This window comes from Lithobates pipiens, unplaced genomic scaffold (assembly GCF_037356315.1).
Source record: "Lithobates pipiens isolate NorthernLeopardFrog02 unplaced genomic scaffold, aLitPip1_a1.2 Scaffold_10, whole genome shotgun sequence".
Lineage (NCBI taxonomy): Eukaryota > Metazoa > Chordata > Amphibia > Anura > Ranidae > Lithobates > Lithobates pipiens.
In genome coordinates, this window is record NW_027507686.1 from 169699694 (window position 1) to 169718833 (window position 19140).

Genomic DNA, 19140 nt, shown 5'->3' on the forward strand with positions numbered 1-19140 from the left:
TCCAGCAGTGCAATGGGCACGTTCCCATGCAAGGGACCTCCAGCAGACAATTCTCAGGAATTGGTCCTATGGAGAACCTCTAGAGAAATTGATCAGGATCCCCCCTCAAGTTCAGAGGAAACTATGGTGATGGAGGAATCGGTCAAATTTGGACAGAGGTCTACTTTGGACTTTTCCCATAGCCTACAAAACTTATTCAGGGGTAGATCCTCCCACAGGAGTAGGGGCCCATTCAGCCAGGGCAGGATGGGCAGGGGCTTCTCTGGGAGGGGTTTGCAAGGCTGCTACATGAACAAGCGTCTCCACTTTCACCTGCCATTGCAGATTGGATTTGCTCTCTGCATCAGAGCAGTCCTTTGGCAGAAAAGTCCTACAGGCGGTGGTCCCACCCTAAAGTACTTTTATCTCCAGGTGCTGTCCTGAAAGACGAGGTGAGAAAACCTTAGACTTACCGGTAACCGTTACTCTACAAGTCTTTCTGCAAGTCTTTCAGGACAGCACAGATGACCCGACCTAAAGTATTAAAAAAAATGTGGTTATTGCTATGTTCTGCTTATCTAATTTCAGCATGGCTGGAGGTACTCTAAAACTGAGGCCATGGTGGAAGTGTCTGGTCTATAAAAACTCCTCCCCTCCTTCCTTCCCCCCCCCCTCTCAGGTGCTGTCCTGAGACTCATAGAAATACCATTACTGGTAAGTCTAAGGTTTTTCTCACCCTGAGAGATGACTGGTCCACCTGACAGGAAACACAATCGAAGGGGTTAAAACCCCCGTCCCTCCCTGTGCTCCTCAGTTTTTGATTGTCTCCTCGCAGCAAAACTTTTTTTTTTTTATATATAGGACCTGAAACATGGGGCTGGTGGATTCACCATTGGAGCCAGACCACAAGGTTGGGAAGTCTCTGGGTCTGGTAGGATTTCTGTTTCCAGACATGGAAATCCCCTTTCACTTCCTTAGGGGGCAGCATTGGGAAGGGCATCCTAAGGACCTGGGGTACAGTGGTGTACCCAGAACTTCAGGGGCCCTTATCCTGCCTCCCCCACCTGTGTGGGTGCTGTGCAGAAAATGAGTCCTGGGTGCCCTCTGTATGCAGCATGTTGCTTTTCTTGGGGCTGAGTGGGGCAGTGAGTATCTACTAGCTCTCCCCTCAATCTTTTCAGCCTAAGGCAGTGGTGACGGTGCTGGGGAGGGGCTCGGGTGGCTGTGTGCTTCTATGTGTGGGGCGGTGAGCATTTCTGACTGCCTGGGCGATCTCCCCATGGCTTGCGCAGGCTGTTGGTTGAGGATGGCACCGTTCATTTAGGCTGATGGTGCTCGGTGCCATGTCTTCAGTGTCTGGAGGAACAGTTTCCTGCCCAGCCCCCAGTCTCCAGCAAAATGGTGGCATCTGAGGAGGATGCTCTCCTCATACAGATAAAGGACAGGAGGAGCGGGCGCCCACTTCTCCTGTCCAGCTGGGTGTATGTCAGACGGAGGCTATTATATACTGACACCTGCAGCAATGGAGCGCAAGGAGAGGCCCACAGGATCTACGGCCATGAGATCACAGGGGGTGAGTCAGACTGGCTGCCCGAGGTTTTAATGGGGCAAGGGTACCATGACTCTTTCCTGTGACATACCATTTTTATTTTTTTAACTTATGCATGTGTATCCTTTGTTTCAGTGGAGGACGTCATTGCCTATGGGGTTGCCAGCCGTCCCATTAAATCTTCTGCCTGCTCTAAAAGATGCGTAAATTTCAATGAGAAATTACCCCTGGACCATTCAAAACTTTTGCTTTAAATGTATTCAGAAGCTAACAGGGAAGGAAACATCTCAATTTATGAGAGATTTTCTTGCAGTCCAAACTGAGATGCTGTCCACGCTTAATGCTTTTCAGACTTCTCTCAAATCTAGGGACCCAGAACCTCATACTAGTAAAGTGTTCCTCCTCTCAGGAGGGCTCTGCCTCATCCAAGGGTTCTAAGAGGCAGTCGGAACCGCCAAGATCTCTCCTTTCTCAGGATTCTGAGGAGTCTGAGGCCCCTGATCAGGCATTTTCTTATGGTCTAGTAGACGGCCAGGATGAGGATTGAGGAGGGAGAGGAGTCCAGGTCTGGCAGACATCTTTTTTGTATCGGCTCAAAACAGAATGCATAGAGTCTTAGTCAAGCCCCAGTCCAGAGTCCTTCCAGTTCCCCAAGCCCTTAAAGATATTATCTTGAGGGAATAGAAGGAACCTGAAAGCTCTTAAAATACAAGACTTGGAAACATAGGTGCCCCTCTAAAGAGGAAGATGAGGAAAAGTTTTTCTAACTCCTAGATTAGACGCTTTCTTGGCGCAAGTATCCAAGCAGTCTGATCTTTCCTTTGAAGATGCTTTCTAACATCAAAGATCAGATGGATTGGCAAGCTGAGACCATTTTGTGCAGAGCTTGAGAAGCTAATGCTGCAGCTATGAGCCCCGCATTACCTTCAGCTTATCTAGTGAGAAATGCAGATGTGTATCTCCAGTTTAATGGATCACCTATCCTAGACCTCCAAGTCTAAATAGGTCCTGGATTCTTTAGAAGTGATAGGTAGTGTGGTTGCCTACTTGGCGGATGCAGTGGTTGACCGTGTACAACTGCCAAATCTGGTGCTCTGAATGCAGCAAGGAGAGCCCTGTGGGTCAAGACTTGGAATGGGGATAATTCATCTAAAACAGTTTGTGGTCTCCCATTTAGATGGTTCTCTCCTTTCCAGAAGCGGGACAAAAGGATTTTTCTTTTTTGAGGGCCCCAGGTGAACTGTTCCCCAGATAAGGGCTTTAAAGCGTTGGGGGGTGGGAAGAGACAAGCAGAAGGGAAGTAATAGGATTTTTATAATGGCTTACCTGTAAAAACCTTTTCTTTGAGGTACATCACGGGGCACAGAGCCATAATAGTTACTGTGAGTTTTAGGCCACCTTCAGGTGATGGATACTGGCATGCCCTAAATTAAAGTGCACTCCCTCACTATATAACCCCTCCCACTGGTGGGAGTACCTCAGTTTTGTAGCAAAGCAATACATGTGTACACCAAGAAGGGAGGGACCTCTGTCATGTGATATACCTTTAAAAAAGGATCTCATTTTTGTTGTACATCACAGGACACAGATCCATAGTTACTATATCTGATGTCCCATAGCAATGCCAAGTGAAGGGGGGGGAGACACACAACAAAGTAGGGCACCAAGATGGGGCTTAAACAACTAATAGATTATGAAATTAATCGATTACTATTTTCATAATCGATTAATCGGCCAGTAACAAAATGGGGTTAAAGTTAATGAGTCTGATTACCAGATTGACCCTTTAAAAGTATATCTCTCCTCTAATAGTTTATACAGTATATGCAGTATATCTCCCCTCTAATAGTATATACAGTATAACTCTACTAAAAGTACCGGTATGTACAGTATCTCTCTTCTCTAATGTATATATCCCCTCTAATGTATATACAGTATCTCTCCTGTTCTCAGAGTGGATTCAATATTTTGCTCCATAACCATATAGTTGGTTATTTATATTTACTACTGCATAGAGATATTTAAGAATAAATTGCCTTTTTTAAAACTTTACATATTAACTAAATTATACAACACACTTTAATTAATCAAAACAATAATCGGCCAACTAATCGATTATGAAAATAATTGTTAGTTGCAGCCCTACACCAAGAGACTAGAGGACTCGTACTGCAACTTGTATACTGTGCCCAAAGGCGATGTCATGCGTTTTTACATCTACTTGATAGCATCTCATAAATTTATGGACTGAAGACCAAGTTGCGGCCTTGCAGATTTAAGCCCTGTAGGCTTGGTGATGCATTGCACAAGAAGCACTAACAGCCCTGGTGGAGTGCACTTTAATATGAAAAGGAAGAACTTTCCTCTTAAAACGATAAGTTTGAACAATCGCTTGATGAATCAATTTGGAAACGGTAGATTTCGATGCTGCCTGTCATCTTTTAGGCCCATCTGGCAACACACACAAAACATTTGTTTACGATTCTGAACGGTCACTTTCAATAGGCCCTGACCGCTCTCACCACATCAGGAAAATGTAGTGACTCTTCTTCCACAGAAACTAAGTTCTGGAAAAAAATTAAGGCAGAACTATATCCTGGTTTAAATGAAAACCTGATGCTATCTTCAGTAAGAATTCAAGATGAGGCTGCAATCCAGCCTCAGCCTTATGAACAACCAATACGGCTCCTTACAAGAGAGCAGCCAACACTGATGCTCTTCTTCCAGAAGAGATGGCAACAAATAATTTTTTTCCCCTGTCAAGAGGACCAAGGGAATATCTCTCGTACTGGCTCCCAAAAAAGGCTGCTTCTATAAGCAGACAGGACTAAAATAAGTCCTAAGGGTTCAGGAGTGACCAGACTAGAGAATTAATCTGCATTACCCCCCGAATAAAGTTATGAACCAGAGAAGCGAGTGGTTGATGAAAAGAGGCTGACATCTGTAGTACTCAAGGCCAGCTTCAATTCTAATCCTATCTATGAATTCAAGGATCCTACCTATGACATATTTCCTGGGGTGCCAACCCCTGGATTTACACCAGGAGAAATAGGCTATCCAGATTCTTGACTCTGGAAGCCAGCTTCCTAGCATTTACCAAAGTAGAGCTACTGAGGCTAACTGCCCACAATCTTTCAGAATGTGGGTCTCGATAGCCAAACCGCTAAATTTAGTGTTTGTAAGGGAAGATGGAATACCAGACCTTGCAAGAGAATGTCTGGCTATAGTGGTAGGGTCCCCCACTGCCATCTTTACGATCTCGGCAAACCAAGATCTCCTGAGCCACAAGAATCACCAGCTTCCCTTCTTACTTGATCCTGTGAAGAAGGCGTGGAAGCGGCAGAACAGAACGCTTAGATCAGCAAAAACTGATCCCACAGAAAAAAAAATCAAGGCATCTATTTCATATGCCATCAGATCCCTTGTCCTTGACACAAAGTTCCACATCTGGAACACCCATCTTCGAGGATCAGGCGTACTGCCAATCTCTAGAATATTGGACAAGATCACTGATTTGGACCGTTTCCTTAGGACAGATGTTTCTCCCAGGACTGCTCCTCAGCCCAGAAGACTTGTCTGTTAGAACCTTCCAGGTAACTGGTAGGATTCCTTTTTGAAGATTCTTGGATATCAACCACTAATTGGGTCTCTGACACGCATTGGGGGATAAACACATTAGGAAGCCCAGAGTTTGGTCCTTGTTCCCAGTTAACAGGATACTGTTTTGCAGCAGTATTAAATGAAACCACACTTAAGGAACAGCCTCGAAAGATCACCATCTTTCCCAACAAATTCATCCAAGGCTGAATAGAATAATTTTTCTTTGATTACTCAAGTCAGTTTCCTTATGGAACTGACCCTTTCCTAGGGGGAAAAAACATCCTCTTTTGAGCTGCATCATTGATGCGCCCCAAGTACTGCAATCTCCTTGATGAATTCAAGGAGGATTTCTCTAGTTTTAGCATCCAACCTAGGTATTCCAGGTAGCTAACCGCAGTGACCAAAGTTTGGATTAAGTGGGCTACCAAATTGATCTATGAAGAGAAGATCTAAATAGGCTAGTATTGTTATACCTTGCACCATCTCCCTGGCTAAAGGAGGAGCCAGGACCTTTGTTTCCACTCAAGGTGGAATAGCTAGACCAAAAGGCAGAGCTACAAACTGCAAATCAAGATTTTCTACCTTGAAGCGTAAATTTCTGGTGAGCGGGGGAAGAATGGCACCGGGGGGGGGGCGCGCATCCTTGATGCCAGAAGTTCTCCCCCTTGTAGGACTGAGACTACTGATCAGATTGACTCCATGCCAGGAGAATGGATATTCAAACCTGGTTTAGATCTTTGAGATCCAAAATGGGTCTGACATTCCTGTACGGTTTTGGAACCATAAAGTTTGAAAATCCCTAATCCTTGCTCTACCAAGGGGACCATTGATTCACTTTTTGAGTAGAGAGGTGATCCAAAGTAAGACTTTTCACTCGATCTCTGGGAATGTTTTGATCTGAGAAAACAAGGGGATGGGAACTGAGTTTGTTCCTGCCAGATCCTTGACAGCTGTAGAGGCCCCCCCAACTCGAGAGGCTTTAGTTTTTTTAGTTTTTTTGTGGGTTACCTCCCTCAGGTTCTCTGACCCTTGGACTGACCTCAGGTTTAACTCTTGAATCCTGACGGTGAAGGGCATCGTGACTGCCTTGAGGCAGATGCCCCTGGCACTGGAGAAGCACATTTAAAAGAAAAATACATAAACTTAATCAGAACTCTTCCCATTTGGAAATTGTGTGTTTGTGTGTGTGTTTTTCCCCCTCAAAATTACCTCCTAAACTTGGGGTGCGTGTTATATGCCAATGAATACGGTGCTTATCCAGATTGTCTCCAAATAACTTATCCATAAAAAGGAAACTGGTCAAAACTTTTTGCATGGTGCTTCGGCTGACCATCTTTCAACCATAGGATTTAGGGATGCACCGAATGGGTTTTTTGGTGCCGAAAATGAAAAATACACTAGGCCGAAAACCGCTACCAAAACAGCACCGATACCGAAAATGACTGTTTTTAAAAATATATTTTTATACAGGAGGTGGTCAGACTGGGGACATGGTACAGGAGGTGGTCAGAGACTGGGGACATGGTACAGGAGGTGGTCAGAGGACGTGGTACAGGAGGCATCCCCCATTGCAGGCAGTGTGCCCCATTTTGCAGGCAGTGTCCCATTTTGCAGCCAGCCTGTGCAAGGAAGAGCCGCCTCCGCCGCCTGTTTGATCACAGCGCCGGGAACATCACAGCTTTCATTTCAATAGCTGTGTGTTCCCTGCTGCGCGCCGTCACACGCAGCCCCTCTCCCTTGTCCGGGCACTTTGATAGACAGATCATCCGTCCAATCCTGCGGATGATCTGTCTATCTAGGTGCCCGGACAAGGGGGAGGGGCTGTGTGACGGTGCGCGGCCGGGAACACACAGCTATTGAAATGAAAGCTGTGATGTTCCCGGCGCTGTGATCAAACAGGCGGCAGAGGCAGCTCTCCTGCGCTATGCACCCCCCATGATGGGCGTCACCAGGGGCGGAGCCCCGCCCCCAACAGGCCACGCCCCGTTTTCGGCCGTTTTCTCTTTCGGCAAATTGCCGAAAAGGGCATTTTCGGCTGATATGTTTCGGCGGCCGAAATTTCGGTGCATTGCTAATAGGATTCTATGCACATGTACCAGCCTAGGCATGAGGCCTGGAGAATAGAATCTTTCATAGGGTCAACTGTAAAACAGAACGCTTCTGTTATGCTGGCCAAGCCCTGGGCCTGCTGATCAGGAATAACTGAGTACTTCTGTAAACTGGTCCTAGAAGCCTACGGCACATGGAATTCTCAGGCGGTCTCCCATGCAGGTAATAACCAGGCCTGACCCTGCTTGGCCTCCAAGATCAGACAAGATCTAAAGCTTTCAGGGTGATGTGGCAGTAGGCCTTTAAAAGCCAGTGCAGGTTTGACTGAACCTGCAGTGAAATAAGTTATTTTTAAATAAAAAAAATCTGTTGAATCCTTTAGCATATGAGCATTGTCTACTGTACAAGTCAGGTTTTTGTTTAGCAGATACAGCAGCAATAATTGCTGGAACTCCCCATAAAACCCTTCCTCCATAGAATAGTGTTGACCTTTTTCAGAGGAAAACTTTTTTTATCTGGGTGCTCACTCAGAATACATAAGCTTTTCTTTCTTGGCCATGAATGGATAGAAAAAGCATTAACAGTTTTGGGGGGAGGGGGGTGCTTTTTGGGAACCCAAAGCTGAGTTGGCTCATCGATTTGATTGCGTTACTGGCAGTAAAAATGTGGAGTGGACCAGTTCAGCGAGTGACTGGAAACTACCTTTCCTGTGAGCTTGATACTTCACATCAGGTTCTTTGGAAGAAGAGACCTCAGCCTTTTCCTGGTCCTAGAGGGAAATTTGCCATCTCTCTCCTTGTTCCTCTGTATGAAGGTCCTGAGCAATGGATGAGGATATGCTATGCTTAGTCTCCCTCTGGGATGTGATTAAAGCAAAAACTTTTTTTTTTTTTTTTTTTTAAACGTAATGGTTGAAGAAAAACCTCCTTTAGCAATATACACAGGGCCTGCAGTGTTTAAGAGCAGCTGCAACAATTGCCCCTCCTGACGGCTCACCGTGACCAGCCATATTACACTCAGGGGAGGATGCCATCTTACTGTAATAGATCTAGGCTTCCATGTGACTAAAGTCATGGTGGCTTTATCCTCAGAAGCTATTGGGGCCAACTTCAGCTCCTCAGGATAATAATGGATGCGATGGCTTGGGGGGGGGGGGGCGGCGGCACCAAGAGGAACTGCAAGCCCAGGGCTCTTGGAACCAGGGTCAGAGAAGCGCCTCCAATTTTCGGGAGCTCTTGGCTGTCAGAGGCCCTTAAGGCTTTTGAGGGAAGGATCAGGGGCCGAGAGGTCCAGATTCTTTCAGACAATGCTACAGCTTTGGCATTCCTAAATCAGAGGCACCAGATCTCGTGCTCTTCTGACCTAGAGATTCTTGGCTGGTTAATGCATCGGATACAATTTCAGCAGTACATATAAAGGGAACATTAAACATTGAAGCAAACTCTTAGTCGACAGCTGATTCTCCAGGGAGAATGGGAGTTGAATCCCAAAGTGTTCTCGCTGGTGTGCCAGCCTTTCAGCAATCCAGAGATCGATCTCTTCACTCGCAGAACTAACGGAAGGGTAAAGAGATTCTTCTCTCCCACGAAGGGCAATCGGAGGGGATGGGTACATTGGCCCAAGTTTGGCTTCAGATTTGGCCTATGCCTCCCCCCCCCCCCCCCCCCCACACACACACCTTGGGTCTAATTCCGAGAGTACTACAGAAGTTGTATCTCTGAGGGCAGTCTGATCCAAATCGCTCCATGGTGGCCCAAGAGGGCCTGGTTTCCAACCTTTTGGAGTTGGTCCATAGCCCTGCCTCAGCATCTTTCTGTTCGGTGGGACATTCTCCTTCAGGGTCCAGTATACCACCTAGATCCCAGCTTCAGGCTGACGGTCTGAACTTGTGGGAGAAGGGCCTTTCTGACAGTAGTTCCTACACTCAAGTAGGAAGCCAGTTACCAGGCGTATTTATGCCAAGACCTGGGATTTTCTCACTCTGGTGTCAGGTGAGGGGGACTTCACAATAAGAGATCCCTGCCATCCTGGACTTTCTCCAGGCTGATGCAGATCAGGGACTGGCAACTAAGACTCTTGTGGTACAGGTTGCAGCCCTGTCCTGGCTTTTTTTTTTTTTTTTTTTTTTTATACAGGACATTGGCTCTAGACCCCCTGATTAAGGGGTTCTTGTCGGTCAGAAAGGTTGTCCCTGGTTCAGATGTCTAAATTTCTGCCATTGGGCCCTATTTTGGTTTTAGAGGGGCTAACCAAAGCTCCATTTGAACTGATCAGATTCCCCTAAAATGCATCACTCTAAATTTGGCTTTCCTACAAGCGATTACAACAGCCAGGAGGATAAGCAACATTCAGGCTTTTTCAATAAAAGCCATTTTTCATTTACTTGCTGACAGGGTTGTACTTGGGCAGGACCCCCTTTACCTCCTGAAGGTAGCCTCGAAGTTTCATAGAACTCAAGAGATTGTGCTTCCTTTTTGCAACTATCCCCAGGAGACATTTATTTTCATTGTCTAGATGTCAATTGTTAAAGTTTAGAAGGTCCAGTCATTTTTTTTATTTTTGGCCAGAAGGTCCACTAAGCTAGAGCATCCATAGCAAGGTGGATTAAACTTACTATTTCATTATTGTTATGGCAGTCCTGTGGGACCTTAAAGAGGGATTCCACCAAAAAAAAAAAAATTAAAAGCCAGCAGCTATAAATACTACAGCTGCTGACTTTTAATAAATGGACACTCACCTGTCCCAGGTTCCAGCGAGGCCGATCGATCGCTCAGCTCTCGGCTGCTGCCCTCACCATTCTAGGTGAGGGAATCAGGAAGTGAAGCGGATCGGCTTCACTTCCCAGTTCCCTACTGCGCATGCGCGAGTCACGCAGCGCAATAGGAATTGTCTGCGCTGTCGCTGGGACCTGTGTGTCCCAGCAGACAGCGCGGCAGGACAGGAAATGACAGACTCCCATGGGAGTCTATGCCCGGAAGTGGGTGTGAATACTTGTCTTTGACAGGTATCTCCACCCCCCTCCCCCCTGTAAGGTGCCAATTGTGACACCGGAGGGGGGGAGGGTTCCGATCAGCGGAAGTTCCACTTTAGGGTGGAACCCCGCTTTAAGGCGCATTACACTTGGGCAGAAAGGGCTGTAGACTTCAGTGGAGCAAATGTGTAAAGCGGCTACATGGACAAGCCAGAACACCTTCCTGAGGCATTATAGAGTGGAGTTGCTGTCTCCTCAGGATCTGGCGTTTGGTAGGAAAGTCCTACAAGCGGTTGTCCCGCCCTAAGGTAGGCCTGCGCTACTATATCTAAGGGTGCCATCCTGGAAGACTACTTGAGAAAATGACCAGTTACATTTGCTGGTAATGGTGTTTCTGGGAATTCTTCCAAGACGGCAGGCCTACTTCCCACCCACTCTTTTTAGGTATATTCATAATGTATAAAGTTTTGTGGTGGTTTCACTCTTGTGCACTGATATGAGTCAATACTTTTCACAACTGAGGAGCACGGGAGAGGCAGGGCTTTTAAACTTTGTGTTTCCTGTCGGGTGGACCAATCATCTCTCGGGGTGCCATCCTTCAAGACTTCCCAGAAACACCGTTACCGGTAAGTATAACTGGTCATGTTTTCTCAGTTTAGGCTGATGTGTATTCTACATATTTTTGGTAATAAAAATCGCAGTAAGCGTATATTGATTGGTTTGCGCAAGTGTTAGTGTCTACAAAATAGGGGAGGCATTTATAGTTTTTTTTTTTTTTTTTTTTTTTTTTTTATCTGGACTGCAACATTATGGCGGACACTTAACATTTTTGAGACTATTGTCATTCATACAGCGCTCAGTGCTATAAAAATGCACTGATGCAAAAATGTCACTGGGAGGGAAGGGGTTAACACTAGGGGGTGATCAAGGGGTTAACTGTTCCCTCTGTTCTAACAGAAGGGGGGAAGGGACTGTCTATGGGAGATGACAGATTGCTGTTCATACTTTGTATGAACACACGGTTGGTCTCTTCTCCCCTCAGTTTACACACAGATCCCGGTTCTCGGTGTCATGCCATTCTGCCGCAGTAAAATGCGGCAGCTGGTTGGCTAGTGGTTATCAAGGTAAGGTCAAGTCCACGGTAATGTCGCTTCACCTAGTTGAGCCATTCTGCTGCAGTAAAACTGCAGCAGCTGGTCAGCAAGTGGTTAACAAAGTAAGGTCAAGTCCCATTTTACTAAACATTTGTTAACACTAATGTTTTATCCTGCATTGTGCTGCACTACGTGGCAATAGAAATTACCTTATTCTCTGTAGTGCCTGCACATTGGTACAACCAATTATTTATTTATTTTTTGGATAGTGGAGATGGTTTAGGACACCTGTCAGTCTGTATTGCTGTTTGTGCACCCATTTAACCACTTACGGACAGCCCGCTAAAGTTTTATGGCAGCTGTTTGAAGAGTAATATTGTTATGGCAGCAGCTAGCTGCCATAACCCCTGTATCCCCTTCAGCGGGCTATCTGCTACAAGATAAGTGGTCCCTGCGGCAGGTTCACCGTGAGATCACTTTTATTGGTGGCGGGAGAGGGGCCCTTCCTCGTGCCTTCCGCTGCTTACCGGAGCTGTCGACGGAGGCGATTGTGTCCTGCTTATTCAGTATGGAGACAAGTAAGGGGAAGATGGCCACCACCCGTCTCCATACAAATGCTGGGCGGAAGTGACATCAAAACACCAATTCCGCCCATAGCTCTTAAAGGGCCAATTCTTTTAAACCATTTAAATTACAATATTTTATTGCCTTTTTAGCCTTAAATGAGATCTGATGTCAAAAAGTCCTCAGATCTTGTATTTAGAGGCCCTGACATGTTCTATTACAAGGGATGTTTACATTCCTTGTAATAGGAACAAAAGTGAAAATTTTTTAAAATTGTAAAAATAACAAAGGTAAATAACTTATTTTTTTTTAACGCGCCCTGTCCCACAGAGCTCGCATGCAGAAGCAAACGTATGTGAGCGCTACTCGCGTATGAAAACTGTTCAAACCGCACGTAAGGTATGCCCACGATCGGTAGAGCAATATTAGCCCTAGCCCTTCTCTGTAAGGCAAAACATGCAACCTGTAGCTTTTTTTTAAGTGTAAACATTTGTCACCATTCCACAATTTTGAAGCGTGACATGTTTGGTATCAATTTACTTGGCGTAACATTATCTTTCACAATATAAAAAAAGAGCTAACTTTACTGCTTTTTTTTTTTTTAAGTGATTTTTTTTTTCCAGAGTGCGCTTGTAAGACCGCTGCACAAATACGGTGTGAAAGGATTTCAACGACCGCTATTTTATTCTCAAGGGTGTTGGAACCCCCCAAACATAGGAGAAAAAGTAATTTTCTAGCAAAAGTTTTAAATGTGTAAACACCAAAATATCAAAACAAGGCTGGTCCTTAAGTGGTTAAAACCAAGTTCCAGATTCCGGTTGTGTCATAAGGCGATTCCAATTGACTCCTGGTATACAGACGTCTAGCCCAGGAGTCTTTGGGAAGCCTAACAAAATCTTGCAGTATTTGAACACATGACAGCCTGCAATCAACTGTGGTGTCATTACCGTGCAGACACAATCAGGTTTATGCTGGGTAGCCAGTTGCACCAAACCCTTGAAAAAGACAGAAGGGGGGTTTGAGATGCCCACACAATAGGTGGCCAGCTGCCTGCTTCTGAGATCGGGTACATTTTAAAGATTCAGAAATGGGCATGAATACTGTTATAACAGTATTCTAAATTTAAATGTACAAGTAATTACAGGGGCAGCTTTTTAAATGAATAAAAGTTTATGGGGACTGAAGCTCTGCTTTAAGGAGCTTCAGCCTTTGTCCTGTTTACCATTATTGCAGGTAAAGCCTGAATTTTGGCTTGTCCCCAGAAAAGGAACTGAAGGGAAATTGTTCTAGTGACCCGGGGGTCCCCAAGAAATTCCCTTTGCAAGGGATTTACCCTCACTTCCTGTTTGACTATGGGACTGTTCTATCCAGAATGAAGAGAAGTTTTGCCCATAATTATACTTAATGCAGCACAGCTGTGACATTCTTTTGAAAAGTGCAGGTGCTGTTGTAGCACATTTTCTGCCCCATAGGCTTTAATGGAAATGCACCGTAAATGCATTTTAACCATTTGTATGCTGACCATACACTGTTCGAATTTAGAAAGAATTTTCTTTCAAAAATCGTATCTAAGAACTTTCGTATAAATTTCCGCATGAAATTCAATCTAATGAAGTGATTATGTTGGAAAAGTTTTTGAAAAACAAACTATTTTCTCCGTCGTCCAGGACAGCCTCTGAGATATAGGGCTCCTCCCTCCGGGACAGGAAACGTGTCAACCCAATCAGATAAAAAGGGTGGTCCTCCAGGCCTTTTTTTTTTTTTTTTTTTTTTTTTTTTTTTTTCCTGCCGGATGGGAAGGAGCATGTTGGAACTAGCAGGGGAGCTCCTTATCTCAGGGGGTGTCCTGGGGAGCACCTGGTGGACCTTGCCCTTAGCTACCCTCTCCTCCCTCTCATCGGACCGAGGGGTGCTAACAGTCTCCGCTGCCAGAAACGTTCAGAGAGCGGGACCCCGATGTGTGGCAATCTCCCCACTATCTCACTAACCGCTTGTACCTGGCCGATCGGATGGCGGACGAGACGTTCGAGTACTGCATGGAGCGGTGCGGTCGTAGGAACGAATGGTGTGAGTGGGCGGAGTTTTTGCGTTCCGTCATTTGGAAATGAGATGCACTTCCGCCAGGAATCGCATAATCAGGGGGCACCACGGGACCTGTTCCAGTCCCCAAGGCGCAGCGATGTGGCTGTAGGGCCGTCCGGAGCGGTATAAAGGCTCAGACTGAGTAAATACAGGAACCATGGAGGGCACAGTGGTGCAGGTTCCAGCACCTCCCAGGTAAGCTTGGTGAGGGCAGACCAGGACTTACACTGGGGGGGTTGAGGTGTCACTTTGACCGTAGTAACCTCCCGTGGTGGGGAACCTGCTGGTGAGGGGGGCATTTCCTAGGCAGACCCTAGGAAAAAGTGTGGGTCAGGAGTGGTATTCTAATGGGAGCCTGTTTTTCTTTTAGGTCAAACAGGATAGAGCCCAGATACCCTTGCCCAGAAGGAAATGTGTCGTGTGTGGGGCTAAGTTGGGCACTGGGAGAAGCTGCTTTGCCCTGAGTGTCAGTAGCCTTGTTAAGGATGACTCTGTGGCAGCTTGTCACAAAGTTTTGACACAAGGATGAGATTGCATACACTTTCCAGTCGTTTAAGAGTATGATGGCTAGGATGCAGGGTCCCTCTGTTTCCTTACCCAGGGCTGTGAGCATGCCTTCCTTATCTGAGCTAAGTCAGGAGGAGGTGGATAAGGAGAGGGTCCCAAGGTCGCTAGTCTCCTCTCGGACAGAGTGAACTTCTTAGTCAGAGGGGGGAAGAGTCCTCTAGTGCATCCAGATACAAGTTATCTTGGGATGACGTGGGCGACCTTCTTAAAGCGATATCGGTCTGGAAATCGGAAGAACAGGTCCAACTTTCAAAGCATGACTTGATGTATCAGAGGTCAAGTGCACAGAAAGACAGACAGGGTATTCCCCATTCATAAATCATTGATTGAGGCGATTTTGCTGGAGTGGGAGCAGCTGAAAGGCTTTTTTTATTTTTTTTATTTTTTTTTTTTTTTCAGGCAGCCTTAAACAGAGGTTCCTTTTTGAGACTGATGCAGTGCATCCCTGGAACAAGGTCACTAAGCTTGATGCCCCTTTGGCTAAAGTCTCTGAAGATGGATTTGGCCTTTGACATGGGTTCACTCAGGGACCCCATGGATAAGAGGGGAGATGTACTGCTTAAGGGGGCTTGGGATGCTGCTTTGATTGGGCTTAAACCAGCCCTAGCAGCTACCTGTGTGGCCAGGAATCTAGTGTTGTCTTACCCAGTTGCAGTCGCATATTTCAGCCGGTACTTCCAGGCAACAACTGAAGTCCTTCCCGTTGCTGTTCAAGGCAGTAGGGTTTTTGGCTGATGCCTCGAGTCAGTTAAATTAGCCGCTAGGTCTGCTGCGTTAAGCCATGCGGCCATTCTGGCTGCATTCACTGAAGCTGTGTGGATTACCCTTTTCAGGGACCACTTGTTCTGGCCTGCAAGAGGCGTTAGAGCGCACGAAGGATAAGAGCTTTCCCAGAGAAAAGAAGGCTGAAGCAAAGTTTTTTGAGGAGCAATCTTATTCAATCCACCTCTAAAACCCAGTGACTCCTGTGTCCCGGTGGGGAAGGCTGGGGAAGTTCCTTCCACAATGGGTCACTTCAACCGAAAGTCCGTTCATATGCGATGTAATAAGGAACGGCTACAGGTTGGAGTTTGGTTCAGTTCCCCTCCCAAATTTTCAGGTAATCGGGTTACCAAGAGAAGGCGATGGCCCTGGGTTTTCTTTTGGCCTGGTAGGCCAAGAGGTGTTTGTACAGGTGCACCAGGAGGAACAAAGCTTGGGTGTTTACCCCCACGTCTTTGTGGTAAAGAAGCCTTCAGGGAAATTCAGGCTGATCCTGAATCTCCACTCCTTGAACAGGTTCATAAAATGCAAACGGTTTCGGATGGAGTCCAAGTTTCTGTTTCGGGGGTGTCACATGGCCACGGTGGACCACAGGGATATACATATTTACACATCCTGATTCATCCGGAGTCCCAGAGGTTTCTCAGGTTAGCAGTCCAAACGAGCACAGGAGTGGTACACCTCCAGTTCTGGGCTCTTCCTTTTCGGGCTCTCAGCATCACCAAGGATCTTTATGAAGGTACTGGCAGAGGCGCTGGCCCTGTTAAGGCTCAGGGCTATAACCGTGATTCCATATTTGGACGATCTATAGCCCATTTGGCCCAACAGCTGGAGAAAGACTTGCAGGAGGCATTAGTTTTCCTGCGTTGTCTGGGGTGGCTGATCAACCAGGAAAAATCCCAGTTGACCCCCCTCACGGGAGGTCCTGTATCTAGGGTACAGGGTCTCTTCTGTGGAAATGAGGGTGTTTCTCCTGGCAGAGAAGTTTAGGAAGGTAGAGCAGGCGGTAGCCCAGCTTCAATCAGGTCGGGAAGCCCAGATCAGAGAGGTTGAGTCCTGGGACTGACGACATTGTTTTCCAGCGGTGGCTTGGGCAAGGCATAATCGGTGCCCGTTGCAGAGTCTTGTGCTCCCTTATTGGGACAGCAAGGAGCAGAGCCTGGATCAGGTTATGCACCTATCCTCCACCGTCAGGAGATCTGTGGTGGTGACGGGCCCAGGTCTACCTGGACAAGGGTCTTCCCTGGTCCCGACAGGCTGCAGTGGTGGTCACGACCGATGCCAGTGCGTTTGGTTGGGGTGCCCATCTAGAGGGCGCCTTAGCCCAGGGGACCTGGTCGAAAGTAGAGGCAGGTCATTCCTCAAACCAAAAGGAGCTTCTGGTGATTTTGAAAGCAATAGAAGCCTTCCAGTCCCAGATAGAGGGGCGGGATTTGCAGGTTCGGTCAGACAATGTAGCAGTAGCTTATCTGAACAAGCCGCAGAAAGAAACAGGAAGGTAACAGTTTATTTTATTTTTTTATTTTTTCCATTCACCTGCAGGATCAGGCCAGGGGGTTAGACACCTTTGCCAATCCTTGGCAATTTGGTCTTTGTTATGCCTTCCCTCCAGTAAGGATGATTGCGGAGGTTCTGCAGAAGTTCTTGACAGAAGCTACGGACCTCATCTTAGTGGTGCCTTTTTGGCCAAGGAGACCCTGGATTGCCAGTCTGAAGAGGTTGGCCGTTCACCCCCTGTTCTGGTCAGGGAGGATTTGGTTTCCCAGGGGCCCATTCTACATCCCCGGAGAGACTCAAGCTTGCGGCCTGGTATCTGAGGAACAGCTCTTAAGATCGCAGGGTTTCTCAGAGTGGTTAAAACCCTGTTGGAATGCCGTAAGCCGGTAACTAGGGTGATTTACTCCAAGATAGGGTAAAGGTTTAACTCCTGGTTGCGGGAACAGGGAGTTGGGCATCCCAGGGTCCCAGCAGTTTTAAAATTTCTTCAGGCAGGGGTAGAGCTGGGTCTTTCTATCAGCACCCTAAAGGTACAGGTGGCAGCCTTAAGTGTTTTTTTCCTTCAGTCCTCTCTCCAGCAGAATCCTTTCAAGAACTTCTTCAAAGCTCTGGCTAGATCCAGGCCAGTGAAGATGAAGACCTCCCCTACCTGGGATTTGTCCTTGGTCCTAAGGTCTTTGACCCGAGATCCCTTCGAACCCTTAGAGAAGGAATCCCTTAAATGGATATTACTGAAAACTGTTTTTTTGATAGCGATCACCTCAGCCAGAAGGGTGAGTGATCTGCAAGCTCTCTCAATCAGGGAGCCTTTTTTGTTAATTTTAGAGCACAGGGTAGTGCTTAAGACTGACCCTAGTTTTCTTCCTAAGGTTGTGTCTACTTTTCATAGGACACAGGACATTTTGACTTTTTTTTTTTTTCAACCTCAGACAAGGATGAGGTAGGATCTTTGAGAGTTTTTAGATGTTAGAAGAAGCCTTTTAGTTTTTCTGGAAGCCACTAGGGACTTCAGGAAGATGGATTCGCTTTTTGTAAATTTTTCGGGCGCTCGCAAGGGCTCCAAGGCGTCCAAATAGTCGATCACCAGGTGGATTGGTGATAAAGCCTATGAGTTAGAGGGGAAGCAGGCTCCCTTAGTTAAGGCACTCTACCAGGGCTGTTTCTGTTTCATGGGCACAGAAGGCTGGAGCCTCTCTGGAGGAGATCTGCAAGGCAGCAACTTGGTCCAGCTACTCTACTTTTGCAAGACATTACCGTCTGGATTTACTGTCTGATAAGGAACAGACTTTTGGACGTAAGGTCCTCCAGGCAGTGGTCCTCCACTGACAAGGTGAGTTGCTTATCTCAGAAGCTGTCCTGGAAGACTATAGGAGAAAACCAGTTACTTACCGGTAACTTTTTTTATTTATTTTATTTTTTTTTCCTAGGAGTCTTCCAGGACAGCCTGGTTCCCACCCAGTGTTACTTAGATTGACTAGTGGTGAGGATGTGTACTAACGTGGTTGTTAGTGTTATGTCTTTGAGGGCCTGGAGGACCACCCTTTTTATCTGATTGGGTTGATGTGTTTCCTGTCCTGGAGGGAGGAGCCCTATATCTGAGACTGCCCTGGAAGACAGTTACCGGTAGGTATAACTCTGGTTTTCTAATCGATGGGAGAATCGTGCGAGGAATGTAATAAGAATTTATGGAGAGAAGATTCCAAGCCACAAATTCTTTTCTGTAGCAACATGAGGTGAAATTGAAGGCTTGGTTGGCCAAATTTCAAAAATCAATGGTGGCATCGGATCACACAACTTTCTGATTTTTGAAAAGAAAATTTGTTCGCCATTTGACCATGTATGGCCTGCATAAGACCAGCCACCACAGTTGTACTGCGGCAGGTTGGCTGTCCTGGGTGAATTGCTGTCATTGTACACCAGCTTGTGCCTGATGCATGCTGTGGCAGTGTGCCCGTGGGTCAAACCTACTCGTTGTCCGCAAGCGATTTCCTAGTACAGAGGCAGAATGGGGATCTGCCTTTGTAAGCAAGGTGTATCCTCATTCTGACAGATAACATGATGGATCTACTGTCATCGGACAGTGATCTGGCAGCCCCCTAAAGTTATCACACCTAGGGAACAGTTAACCACTTGATTGCCCCCTAGTGTTAAACCCTTTCCTGCCAGTGTCAGTTTCTACACTGATCAGTGCATTTTTATACCACTGATCAATGTAATATCACTGGTCCCCAAAGTCATTTGGGGTTAGAGTTGCAGCAATGTTGCAGTCCCGCTAAAAATCAGATTGCCATTACTAGTAAAAATAAACCCTACATTTATCCCATAGTTTTGGAGAAGTGATAACTTTTGCAAACCAATCCAATATTGCTTTTTTTTTTTTTTTTTTTTTTTTTTTTTTTTTTAAGGGGGCAAATCCGTAGGATCTT

General features: G+C 46.3%; 1 protein-coding gene across 1 annotated transcript in view; it reads left to right on the forward strand.

Moving 5' to 3' along the window:
• The window catches only part of SPDYC (speedy/RINGO cell cycle regulator family member C), a 74181-nt gene that overhangs the window by 17775 nt on the left and 37266 nt on the right, over positions 1 to 19140 (forward strand). The window lies entirely within an intron of this gene.